The sequence below is a fragment of the Stigmatopora nigra genome, chromosome 21 (assembly GCF_051989575.1).
Source record: "Stigmatopora nigra isolate UIUO_SnigA chromosome 21, RoL_Snig_1.1, whole genome shotgun sequence".
Taxonomy (NCBI): domain Eukaryota; kingdom Metazoa; phylum Chordata; class Actinopteri; order Syngnathiformes; family Syngnathidae; genus Stigmatopora; species Stigmatopora nigra.
Genome location: NC_135528.1, coordinates 4,773,635 through 4,786,833, shown reverse-complemented (window position 1 = coordinate 4,786,833; position 13,199 = coordinate 4,773,635). Strand labels below are relative to the sequence as shown.

Genomic DNA, 13,199 nt, shown 5'->3' with positions numbered 1-13,199 from the left:
GAATCTGATCACAAACACTGATTGGCAAAAGAACATTTCGTGTTTTTTCACAAATGTGGTCGATGCAGGAGAAGGCGACCAAAAGACCGGCGACCAAATGTCCAGGCGACCAAACATCCAGGCGACCAAACATCCAGGCAACCAAACATCCAGGCGACCAAACAACCAGGCGACCAAACATCCAGGCGACCAAACATCCAGGCGACCAAACGTTCAGGCGACCAAATGTCCGGCCAGGAGAAAAATGACAACTTGTCACCCATTTTGGCCTCTTTTTTCCCTTTGTCTTATTTTTAAAAGAAGATTTAAGTAAGTAGTATTTCAAAAAAAGTACTCAAATGTACATTACAGTCCACAAAGAACATTTGCATAACATTCACAAGCCAAGTGTGAAATAAAGTCTACATTGTGCACACTTTGTAATTTGACCCAATTCAAATGTATTGTTCCCATTTCTAATAAATTGGACGTCAACCAGACAAACTCATTTGGACACAAACACAAGCAGAAGGATTGAAAATTCTCATGAATATAAGTATGACTTTGTGTGAGATTTTTACCTATCTAATCCATCATCCAGACAACAGCATAAGCTTCTAAGCAGCGAGGGCAGCTGCTTGGTAATGGGCCTCCCCCGCATTTCGAACAATACGAGCGCAAGCTAGCGTTAAAGTAAAATATCGCCGCGAGGTGCCGCGTTGTAACCCGTCGTCCAAAGTACGGCGAAGCGAGGTTGCGAATCAGATGGGTGAATATTGATGAGGCCGGCAGCCAATCCGCGGAGAAAATGTATCTACATGACTTGTGGTTCACCTCCGCTGGAATGGGACTGCCGCTGGCATGGCGCCATTTCAAATGAGATTCGGGGCAAGTATTTTTGCTGAACTTTTCTTCAGTCGTTCATTTATTTATTCAAGTCAAGAATAAACTCTGGATTGCCAACTTTTGCTGTCAAAATGTTAAAGATTAATCATTGTCATAGTATCTGACAAGATGGGATTGTTATGGAGTACAAAATAAGGGGAAACCTTGACATAGTACAAATTAAGTACTCCCACAACTGTATGACAAAATGGTCATTTGTACATTTCACATAAATATTTAATAGATACTCCAGGTATTTAGAAATAGCAAATATATAAAGCTAAATAAATAGGAAAAACATTTTAAAACTTTAAAACTTTGAAACTTTAAAACTGTAAAAAAAATCTTTATTTATTTATTTTTCAAAATAATTTCACATTCTGGCTCTCACTGTCACTCACTCCCGACTTTAACTTTCCTTCGCTTCACCTCCACTATATTTATCGTGACCTCCGGACAGATTTTGCATCCCAAAATTACGCTATTTGTCCAAATATTTGTACATGGAAAGTTTTGTGGAAGTACGGCTGTAAACCAGAGTTAGTGAAAATTTCTGGCATACTTCTCCAGGCGTACTTGCTCTTTGCACGAAAATGTCAAAGTGTCCATCAGTTGAAAGCAACTGCTGAAGCTCAGCAAGGTTCCACACTGCATGTGACCGGCAGAATGTGAGCCAGCCTACTTAGTGTCACAGGAAAATTAATAGACATAAATGTACTCCACAGCTTAGGGTAATCAAACTGCCGCTGCGGGCAAGTGGAGGAAGGGGCCGGGTGGGAGAAAACCTCCTTCTAAATAGCTCATTAATTCAAATACAGAGAGGTTTTGACTTGCTGGAGCTGACATTTTAATCATAGGTCTCTGCCAGTTTGTCCATTATTAGAACTGTGTTTTACAATAAGCGGAAAAAACGACACATCTACAACTTATGTGAACTTCCTGAACCCGCAACTTTAGAAACACCCCTTTTCAAAATAATCATATACTACCCTCATTTTCCAACTATAAGTCACAGCAGCAAAAAAATACACAAGAAAGTGGAAAAGGATGTAAAAGTTATAGTTAACTGAAGGTAAAAATTGTTCCTCTTTATGATGTATTCTTTGGCTGATAATTCTTATAGTTTAAAAACAATTGTACCGTATTTTCAGGACTATAAAGCGCACTTAAGTCTTAAATTTTCTCCAAAATAGACAGAGCGCCTTATAATCTAATGTGCTTTATATATGGAAAAAAAACATTAAATGTCATTCATTGAGGGTGCGCCTTTTAATGTGGTGCGCCATATAGTCCTGAAAACACGGTATATAATATACAAGTCTCTCTTAGTAGTCATAGGCACAGTCAAACTAAGAAAAAAGGAACTTATAGTCCGTAAAATACAGTACATAACAGCAGATAAACATGAGCATTCATTAGGAAGCATGTTTGCTGCCACCCGAAGAACACGGACGTTCAATTCCCACTCTTTTCATGGCCATACGCTGTTTACTCTCCCGAGGGCAACGTATGTGCTTCATTAAGTGCTAAATGCTCCGTCGTGTATGCTAAATTTGCGCTGCCCGTGGACAATCGGTGAGTTTCTGCATGCAAAAAACACGTCAATTTTAATGACGGCAGACGTCCAATTCATTTGAACTAGGAGTCAATTCATCGATTAAGTTTGGCAGCTTAGTAAATGTTCAAATAAGACAGACCTTGTGACAAAATTGACATTGACACCCCTTTTTCTTAAGGCAATATCACCCAGACCTTGTAGTCATATGTACTTTCTAACTAGAGCAGAAAAGGCAGTACGAGGGCAAAGCAATGTGATCAAGAAAAGAAAAATCATTGATTTCCCTGGTGAATATCAACAAAGAGAATTCCTCAGAACAAGACAAGGGGAGAAAGAAAAAGTATTTCAACACTGTCTATGAATATTTCCCATTAACATATTCAAATTTGACAGCTGCTATGTTAATACAGACTTCTCTTCCATTGCAAGATTACACTCACAAGATGTTGGATTCGTTCGTCTGTGAGAGTCAAACCCAAGTTGAGCCGAGGGAACGAATCATTTGATGAAGTGCCAGAGGCTTTCGCCGCCATCGTTTATTGGAGACGGCGACGACAAAGAGCCCTGACAAATGGCTCCGACACTCCAGTCAGTGATACAAACATCAGCCTTTGTGTCGGAAATCACCCAAGACCTGCCAGAGCCTTCGTGATGAATCTGGTGGCGCCAAAAATCTGTCTGCCGCCTCGCAAACTCTCCGTTTCTCCAATATCGAGCAGTCAGCTCTTTGGGGAATGAGCACCAACATGCCATCTTAAAAGGTCTTGACTGACAGACTAACATTGTTGCATTTAGAAAAGTGCAAAGGTTCACGTTTCAGACTATTCATTTGGCTGGCCCGAGATTTTTTTGGAGGTTTTCAGGACTGAGATCATTTTACACTTGCTTTATATTTTGGCCAAATACAAAAGAACAACACTATTAAGTAACATTATTCTTTTTTTGGCTTTTTTGACAGAAAAAAACAACACTGTTAAGTAAAATTATGTATTTTTTCACTAAAAAATTGCCAAAAATATTGATATTTCTAAGCTTTTCTGAAATTTTATCTTATAACTTGAGAGCTGGAGAATAAAAACATTTTGGGGAGTAGTATTTGCATATAATCACTTCTATAAATATATATAATATTGAAAATAGGCATATTTTTTGTATTTTGTAGAAGGTTTTTAAAAGCTACAGCCCTTTAAAACAAGCTAACATTCTGGTGTTTAAGTTAATTGTTTTTTTTGTATGTCTTATTTTTTATGACACCAGAGTACCCCGAATAAAACCCATGCATAACATGTAATCTTTACACAGGAAAGCCTCAACCCAGCGGGGATTGACGGCTGGCAAATGTTACAAAATGCTCCTCAGCGACAATGACGCCCGGCTACTTAAATGAAGGTCACATTTGCATATCCCCGTTTTTTTTCTCCTTCCAGTTAGTTCAACAGTTGAGGCTCCCATTAACTGATGGGGAGGGGGTAAATAGTGTACTTACGACAAGTCATCTCTCGTGTCGATACGGAAATGTCACTGTAAAACATCTTGACATTATAATAGGGAAAGAAAAACCACTCTTAGGGATTGTTTAATATGACGCGCCTTTTCCAAATGGAAGAACCTAACCTCTATTTTTAACATCTAAATCACAGCCTATGCAGAAAAAAATATCCCTTCCCCATTAACAAGTGCCAATAGTACTATAGCAAATTATAAATACTTCTTGGTTTATTCACCAGCCCTTCCCTATAGAATTGTAGAGTGATTAATTTGATTGGATCCCTCCTTTGGCGCTACATTCCTAGACTTAGAAGTTTTTTTTTTCTTTCCAGGAGGCAGATGGGACTGTTAGATGACATTTATTTGCATGTACGCTCCTACCTCGGAGCACGTTTTGAAATTAGCACTTTCTATTCATTCTCATCACCAATCACTGTAGTGTTATTATTCGGGAATATAATAGCGCAGATGATATGGAGTCATTTGTTGTTATTTCGCATTCACCACAATGCGTTTTGGTGGCTTCCAATTTATGGGAGCTTCCGGGAAAAGAAATAATAATTGGCTTTAGAGTGCTTTTTTTCTTTTGTTTTTTTTGCATCTGATAACATGGGTTGGCATATAAGAAATTGCAATAGGAAAATTACCTGGAAGTATGAAATGTTAGGGTAAGGTTTGGGAAATCATACTGTGATTGTAAAGTAATACATTTGGTTTAATTTATTTATAGCTTTTTTTTTTGTTTAACTAAAAATAGGAGGAAAAATGGGTAGATTTACCTTACTACACTAAACATAATCCTGCAAAAATGTGCAGCATGAACAATTAGTTTTTTGCATGTCAAGTAGAAGGATTTTTTTTTATTTATTTTTTTTAAATTGGATGCCATTTACCGCAATAGAATAAACAACATTTATGCCGTAGAAATTGATTGGTCATAGAGACAAAGTAATTAAAACAAAAACAATAATGTTTTGGAGTATTTTCATTTAACAGTGTTTTCACCACACGTTTTTTGCTTAAAAAAATAACAGTAATTACCTGTAATGACCAAGCTTCAGTGGAATGACTAAAATGAATGTTTCAATTATACTTACAGCAACATATCATTAGCCAACTTACATATGCTTTTCTAAAAACTAAGATAAGTACTAATTATCATTCTTGTTGATTACTAAAGCAAAAAAAAATCGAATTTACTACCTCTATATGCGGATCTCATTAGAGCCAGACTATTCCTTATTGTTAAATATTTATTAAAATGAATGGAGTCATTAACTATATTCGGCATGTTCAGAGGATGGGAAAAAAAAGATGGCCTCATCATTAAAAATCCATGTAGAGCCCTTCAGACCTGAGCAGAGATGATTTCATGCCTGGCTGCGTCATTTGCTAGGTGAACCACTCCCACAAACGCACCAGCGTCCTTGCTTTTTTAAAATATCACCTACTTGAGCATCTCATGATACTTTCAACTAGCAGATTACAAAGAAAATGTGGTTATATTTCCATTCCAAACCCTGTAATAATGCAAAATTAAACATGTACTAGTACTGCTAAATGGCCCCGCCCCCAAGAAATGAATGAATAAACAACAAAAAATGAAATCTACCCTGGAAAAACATCTGTGGCCTGATCATTATAAGCTATTTTTTTCTTTCGGCGCCGCTGATGAATGTGATATTCTTGGACGCTTCTTAGCAGACCACCAGACAAGATGTTAAATCAACTATGCATGGCTTGACCTTAATGGGTTTTTCATGAGGAGGCTTGGCTTGGTTATTAAGGAACCAGTTCGTGTGGAACAACCTCGGCCCCCCCAGGGAGGAAAATTACAATCGTAGAGAGGAAACCCAAATCATGGCGGCGGCAGACGAGGGAGGGACGGAGGGTAGTCGCCAGTTATACTCTAGTCGTAAAAATTCCATCTGTTTGGAAACAAATTTTGGAAGCTTGAATTCCACCAATGTCGTCAAACTATCTACTACTTTCATTCGGTGCTCGGACGTTTGGTCGCCGGTCTTTTGGTCGCCGCTCAAATGGTGACAGAGAGTTTACTGTTGAAGGCAGCTCTAAAAATTATATTCATGAGAGAGAGAGAGTTTAATATCGAAAAGAGAGAGTTTAATATCAAAAAGAGAGAGTTTAATATCAAAAAGAGAGAGTTTAATATCAAAAAGAGAGAGTTTAATATCAAAAAGAGAGAGTTTAATATCCAAGTACTGTTTAATATCCAAGTACTGTTTAATATCCAAGTACTGTTTAATATCCAAGTACTGTTTAATATCCAAGTACTGTTTAATATCCAAGTACTGTGTAATATCCAAGTACTGTGTAATATCCAAGTACTGTTTAATATCCAAGTACTGTTTAATATCCAAGTACTGTTTAATATCTAAGTACTGTTTAATATCCAAGTACTGTTTAATATCCAAGTACTGTTTAATATCCAAGTACTGTTCAATATCCAAGTACTGTTTAATATCCAAGTACTGTTTAATATCCAAGTACTGTTTAATATCCAAGTACTGTTTAATATCCAAGTACTGTTCAATATCCAAGTACTGTTCTCGTCATGTATGCTACCACAATCGCGTTAACGGATATATTTTAGCGCAGCATTAAAGCAGCCGTAGCGGCAAAATGTTGGCATCATCTTACTTAAAAGAATGGCAGCCATTTAAACAAAGGCAAGGCTACATCATCAGGGCAATGTTTACCCTCATTCCAATTCACGCACGTCTGTAAATAAGCAAACAAAACGGCCCGGCGGAGGATTAATTTTCCCCTCCAGCTGTGTACTCTAATTGGGATAATAAGCCGAAAGGTTATCAGCGCTCCACGAGGCCTCGCCGTAAATCAAGCACCTTGTCCAATATCCTTGCTTTTCCTTTCCGTAGCCCTCCGGTGCGCTAAGTGGATCTTAAAGGACACTAAACCTTGAGTTAAGGATACGAGTTCGGAAGAGGACAAAAGCAACTCTCATTTAAAAGTCCAACACGCCTTTGGAATAAAGTTGGGCGAGAAGCTTAATAACACTTGAGTTTCAAATATTTTTTTAGGAACGTACATGGGAAGGAAAGGAATGCCAACACTGGGGGAAAAAAAGGGGGAAATGAGATGATCCTTGGGGTATGGTGTCCTAAATGTTATCTGTGGAGCGGGAGTATTTTTCCCTTTTTTTTTTTTATAATATGGCCCTGAAGAACAAAGCTGGAAAAGAAAAGCAATTACTATGGAAATGGAGTTCGATATCATAACAAGAGGAAGGTGATACACTAAGAAAGATATGTTGTATTTAGAGCAAAGTTAAAATGTTGCACCAAAATAACTTAGTCCGCTAAATTTCCCATAACGAAAAAATAACATCGTTACTGAACTGATATTTAAGGAATTGTTTAAAAAAAATGAACCCTATTATAAAATAAGTTCATATTTGGCCACCTTATAGCAGGTTATATTAATTTACTCTAATTAGCTGCACACAAAGTATGAATGAATCACACAACTTTGTAAAATAAGACACTAAAGTCTTTTAAATTTCAGCAAATCTACAATACTATTTTTTTTATCATTTGTCCTTACATACTCTAAATTTTCATTAAGTGAACAAGCATAAACTAACAGGTCACCCAACTTAATTGCTTAATTTCATATTGCCTTTTAATGTAACAGAGCAGAATAGATGCTTAGCATAAAAAAAACAAAATCTAGTCATTAAATATGCTCATCAACTACACCCACTACGCAGAAATCATTACAGGATGTATTTGTTGAACCATTCTAACAAACTGATCTCATTTTGTGGTATTATATTGTTTTTGTCCATTCCGTCATTTCATCGAAAACCTCAACAAGCAAATGTAGTCACATTTTGTTTTATTCCATGGGAAATGAAGTCATCAAATAATCACTTACTCAGTGTGGAGTATAGTTCTACCTCCCTAGATGCTTGTCAATTTCTTACCAGAGGGCTGAAAAAGACACACTCAGTCCCGTCAGGCATGAATAGAAATCTTCAAATTACAGATTGGATTGCAAGTGTGTGTCAAAGGTCTTTATCTGACAAATGTGAGAGAAAAGTAGTATTTTCTTTAATCTTTTTTTTTCCAATATAGGTGACTAAATGGTCCTGAATTGCTTTTAGCTGACCATTATTTCCACTTGAATGTCACCCACATTTGAAGGGTCGCTCCCATCACCTAAATGTGGCCATTATGAAAGCCTGATGGAAAAAAAGGGAAAAAAAAGGAGAACCTCCAACTTGATGTGAAAAGCTTACTTTTTTTAAAGCTAAATTTAATTAGAACTGAAATATGAATGAATAGCACAATTTGCTGTTTTCAGATTTATCATTTTTGGGCCTAATGAATGTTTTTTGTTCATTTCAAATGTCCTCCTTGTTTTAAAAACATGTTTTTATGTTTGGCATTTCAATTCAATTTCATTTCTTTTTGCACAATTAGATAAAAAAACGTTTGGATATTTATTTTTATATATGAGGTCAAGTTATTGGTACATTCCATTTTTTTCAACTACAAACTGTACCATTTATTTCTTATTTTTGCACACCGTAAAACCTGCATTTTTCTTGCAATACGTCAATTGCCATTCATTAAAATTGACCTTAACTGTCAGTTCCGTCTAGACTTTTTTTCCAATCTATTTTCACGCAAACAAACTCCAAAAGGCAAGAAGGAAGGAAGAAAGAGGAAAAAAACCCAGCTAGACAGAACATTCTGTCATAAGAAACGGTTGTTTTATGATGAATAACAGCCAATCTGTCTGGTGGTCTCCAGAAGGGTAAACATGTTTAACATTTTGCTTTTGACCTTTTTTCTCTCCTGTTTAGCCAGCTGCCATTTTGGGACAGAAATAAAAGAAATGAATTTCATTCTTTCTTATCTTTCCAGAGAACAATTCCACATGTTAGGTTAAAGCATGCTGATATATATTTACATTTCCTTTTTGTTTTCAATGGCACTCAAATTTCCCAGTTTAAATGAATAGGACGTCAATAACAGGGACTAAAATAGATAAATAAAAGTTTAAAAATCTACTCTGGAGTCACATTACAGCCATTATTAGACAAAAAATGATTAAAAATTGACAAAAAGTGATTGAAAACACATTTGGCAGCCTGGTGGTCAAGTTTCTTACGTGGGTTTTCTCTGGGTATTCCAGTTTAACTCCCACAACCCCAAAAACCTGCAGGCTAGGTTATTTGGACACTCTAAATTGCTCCTAGCTACAAGTGATTGTTTTTTTGTCCTCTTAAGCCCTACAGGGTCAGGGCTGGGGTTGGCTCCAGCACCCCCGCGAGCCTTGTGAGGATAAGCGATTCAGAAAATGAAGTGGCGAGAAACGCAGGAGCGAATGAGAGTGACATGCCGGCCTATAGTGGTCCCGCCCATGATTGCATTCTGAAAACAAGCAAAAAATTGCCCTCCTTTCGGCCCCTCATTATGCAAATGAGGGTTGTCTTTTAGGGTCGGGGGTCCACGTCGCTTTTGTTTCAAGGGGGTCCGCCTCATTGTGGCTGTCATATGCTGTTGATTAACACGCTAATGGACAGGCAGCCAAGTGGGGTGAAGTCATTTCATACCAATCACTATTCATTACCTAATGAGAGATGATGACTCGGGGGTGCTCTCTACCTCAAAAGGCAAAGTTGACGAATCATATTATCATTATTTACCTCTTTAAATTCCAAACCTGTAATGAGGAGACACAATGAAAAGGGATGTCACTCTTTATTCGAAGACAGGCGTGCCTCTATCATAAGATAATAGGATTTCTTGTGTACATGTAAATGTGCTTACCTGTTCAACTGCATGGAATCAAATTAAACTAGCAAGGCTTTACCAATTTTATTTCGATTTTCAAGGGAAGGAACATGGATCAAAGTCAATATAACAAGTTAAATCATTTCACTATATTTTGGCTACAGACAAAATAAAAGTCCATGTATAGAAATGCTTTTTTTTTCCTTAAAAAGGACCATGTATTGTAAGGTTTTTGTGTGTTAGAAATGACCATCTATAATAAGTTTTTATATGTATGGTAAGGCTTTTATTTGTTTAAAAACACCATTTATAGTGAGGCTTATTTTTAATACTTTGTTTGTTGACGTCAATCTTTGTCAAAGGCAATGAGTGACAAGCCTGATGTACCCAAATACTATTAAAATAACATTCAAATCACATTGTTGATGACAAACATGACAACAACCATCAAACTAACTCACTCGTGCAAGCTAACAACAACAAGCAACTCTAAAAATAAAAATCACACAGTTTAATGTAATTTCCCGTTCACAAATTCAAAAGTCTATTGCAGAAATGCATACAAAATCTCATCCATCTTCCAAAAAAAAAAAACAATTACCACAATATTCCTATTTCTCATCTGCACGCTATTAAATGGGTCAGTAACTTAGTAAATGATCTCCCATTATTATATATTAATAGAGTTCTCTCTCATATTCCCAGAAAAGGGAGGGAGATGATAGAACTCCAATGAAAAAGGACGAATAAATGACTTCTCAATTCAATTCTGAAGTTTAATCAAATTGCCAATTAACTTTATTAACATGGGAGGCTTCTTATTTTGAAATGACGCATCCCAGTTACTATTCGCTACGTCTTAATAAAAGAGAACGGTTGGGAAGGGATTCTTGCCGGGACGACCTTCAAACTCCTCCTGTGCTAATGAGCTTTAATGTTATGCTTTCAGGATCAATTATTAACCTGTATAATTGCAAATACATGTTCGGGGATGACCGAAACAAAAGAAAAGCAACTGCTATGTGCAGATAACGTCTCGCCACTTCAATAAAACGTCCACTTTGGCGAGCAACAATAGCATCAAGGACGTTTCGGGGAACTGGTTTCCTCATTCATGAGTGACATTTTCCTTTTTTAAACACCATGAATAATATACACTGACATTTAATGTCATTTATTTTAAGGTGAACATTCAATTTAGCTTTGCTCTAAAGAGTCTCATTGAAAAAATGTGTTTATTTATAAGAATAGAAGTAGTTTTTGTAGTTGAAAAACATCATAAAAAGACACTAGGAGTTATTGTTTGGCAGAAAACAATCATTTTCCATATTGGAAAGAGGATTTTATTACAGCTGGTTGGAGTTGAGTGCATTTCTTTGGGGAAAAGTACACCATATGTACTTGTCAGTGAGTGGATAATCCCAAATAATTCGGGATCAAGGTTAATCTGTGGTTAAAAAATGAAATGAATTCATGAGCTATCAAGAATCTAATCGCTTTTCAGGCGTGTTTTTTTTTGTGTGAATTTAGCACACGTTGCACATTTAGTGTACCAAGTCATCACTTTTTGTACCTTTCTGGTCTCCCAGCTATTGTGAACACACGTGGCGACCAATCACATTCTCACCTTTTCTTCTGTATGATAGAGAGCGACCCTTTGTCAGGATCATCTATCATTACACAGGATTAGTATTTCTTTGCATGCTGGGACTTTTAGGATTACGGGAGGATTACTTCTTTTATATTTCCAAACCCTCTCTGTGCCAGATACACTTTATCTTACCACCAGCAGTTTTGGTGAAATACGACTTGGTTGATTATCTCATACTCGGCCCTTAATATCAAGTCAGCATTGTTGTAGTTTATGCAGTACCTTTGAAACAACTATAAATAATTGCAAAAGTTCACTTGTGACAATATTAAATAGTATTCACCTGAAGTTCTACTATGACCAATTTGTATGAACAAATGAATTAAAACTTGTGAAAGAGTATTAAAAAGTAAACAAACAGGAATTGGACAGATCCATAATGATTGAAATTATAAAATAAAAAATGATTGTTGTAATTTTGAGGATCAGGAACCTTTAAAATGGATGAAATAACAGTAAACAATGCCACAAGTCATTTGTGACTTTGTCAAAAGCAGTCTTAAATCAAATATTTGGATCAAAATATTACTTACCAGCTGGTTTACTTACTATTATGTGATATGTCAAAACAGCAAAATAGGATGAAAACTTCTTCTTCTTTAATGCTTTTCCCCTTTTTTTAAAGATAAATGAACTATGGGTTGTGACTTACTGATAATCCATTCTATCAAACTTTATAAAGTAAGTCTTAAAAAAATAATGTGGCTTAGTAATATTGCCTTAGGATGTGATACATATTCCATTAGTTGTGCTACTTCTGTTTGTGTTTCTCTGCGTTACAGCTGACTTGATTGTGATGACCTCATACATCAGCAAAGTGGAGTCTTTAATTATCCTAATTTGATTGGTGGAGGAAGCCAGGAAGCAACTTGAGGTCAAATCAGAGCCTCAGAAATCCAAAAACAGATGCATTAACCCCTATTTAACCATGTTGCTATCTTTTCTTTACATACATTCCCCATCCCATCTCTTTAAATACTTTTTCCAAGGTAATCTTACATAAACCATCTTTATTCTTCATGAAATTTACTTCCCAACTCAAGGGTCGGGAACCTTTTTGACAAAGAGAGCCATAAACAATTCATATTTTCAAACATTATTCCTTGAGAGTCATACTAAGAATTTAAAAGTAAAAATACATGAAAATGTGTGCATTTATTAATCATTTCACCACTTTAAAATAAAAAAAAGTCTGAATTCTTTTGAGAACATTATATGTTGCTAATCAATGAGTATCAATGAGAGGATGCATGCAGAAGAGTCTAATGAAGATAAATTCTGATTAAAAAGGCGCTATCGATCATCAGTTCCAGCATGACGCTCCCATTAGTGCATTCGGGACTTAGCGATACCTATATTTTACCACACAGGTTTGTTTGGAGCCATATAAACCCATCAAAAGAGCCATATATGGCTCCTGAGCCACCCTATCCCTGGTCTAACTAAAGCTGCTTCTCGTAGTCTTGACAGGCCGTCATTCCACAGCACTCTAGTATAAATTGTACGTGCTCTGACCTCTGCGCCGACCCCGCACACACAACCTCGACTAAGCAGCGAGACGGACGTGAGCACTCAAGCGTGCTCGCCGACAATGCTAACAAAATTGGTGGTTATTGTACAAATCTTTTTTTTTTTTCATACACTTTCATCTGGCAACCAAGGGGGAAAAAAGAGAGAGAATTGTAGGGGTCACCTTGAGGCAAGAGGTGGAAGGAAAAGTTCTGACTGCTCCGTTCAAGCACGAGGAAAGATGGATGGATTTTAGGTTTTACTCTTGTCAATCACAACAAAAAAGCATCTGTTCTTGGAAACTGGAAAGAGAAGACGGTTGAATGTTTAATGGCTCGTGGAG

At 36.6% G+C, this 13,199-nt stretch overlaps 1 long non-coding RNA gene across 1 annotated transcript in view; it reads right to left on the bottom strand.

Annotated features, from left to right (window-relative positions):
• LOC144215087 (uncharacterized) overlaps positions 1-12,128 on the bottom strand; it is a 30,459-nt gene extending 18,331 nt beyond the window's left edge. Inside the window, exon 1 of the long non-coding RNA XR_013330345.1 lies at positions 11,897-12,128. This is a non-coding gene — a long non-coding RNA (uncharacterized LOC144215087). The remainder of the gene's footprint in view (positions 1-11,896) is intronic.
• Positions 12,129-13,199: the final 1,071 nt, after the last annotated feature.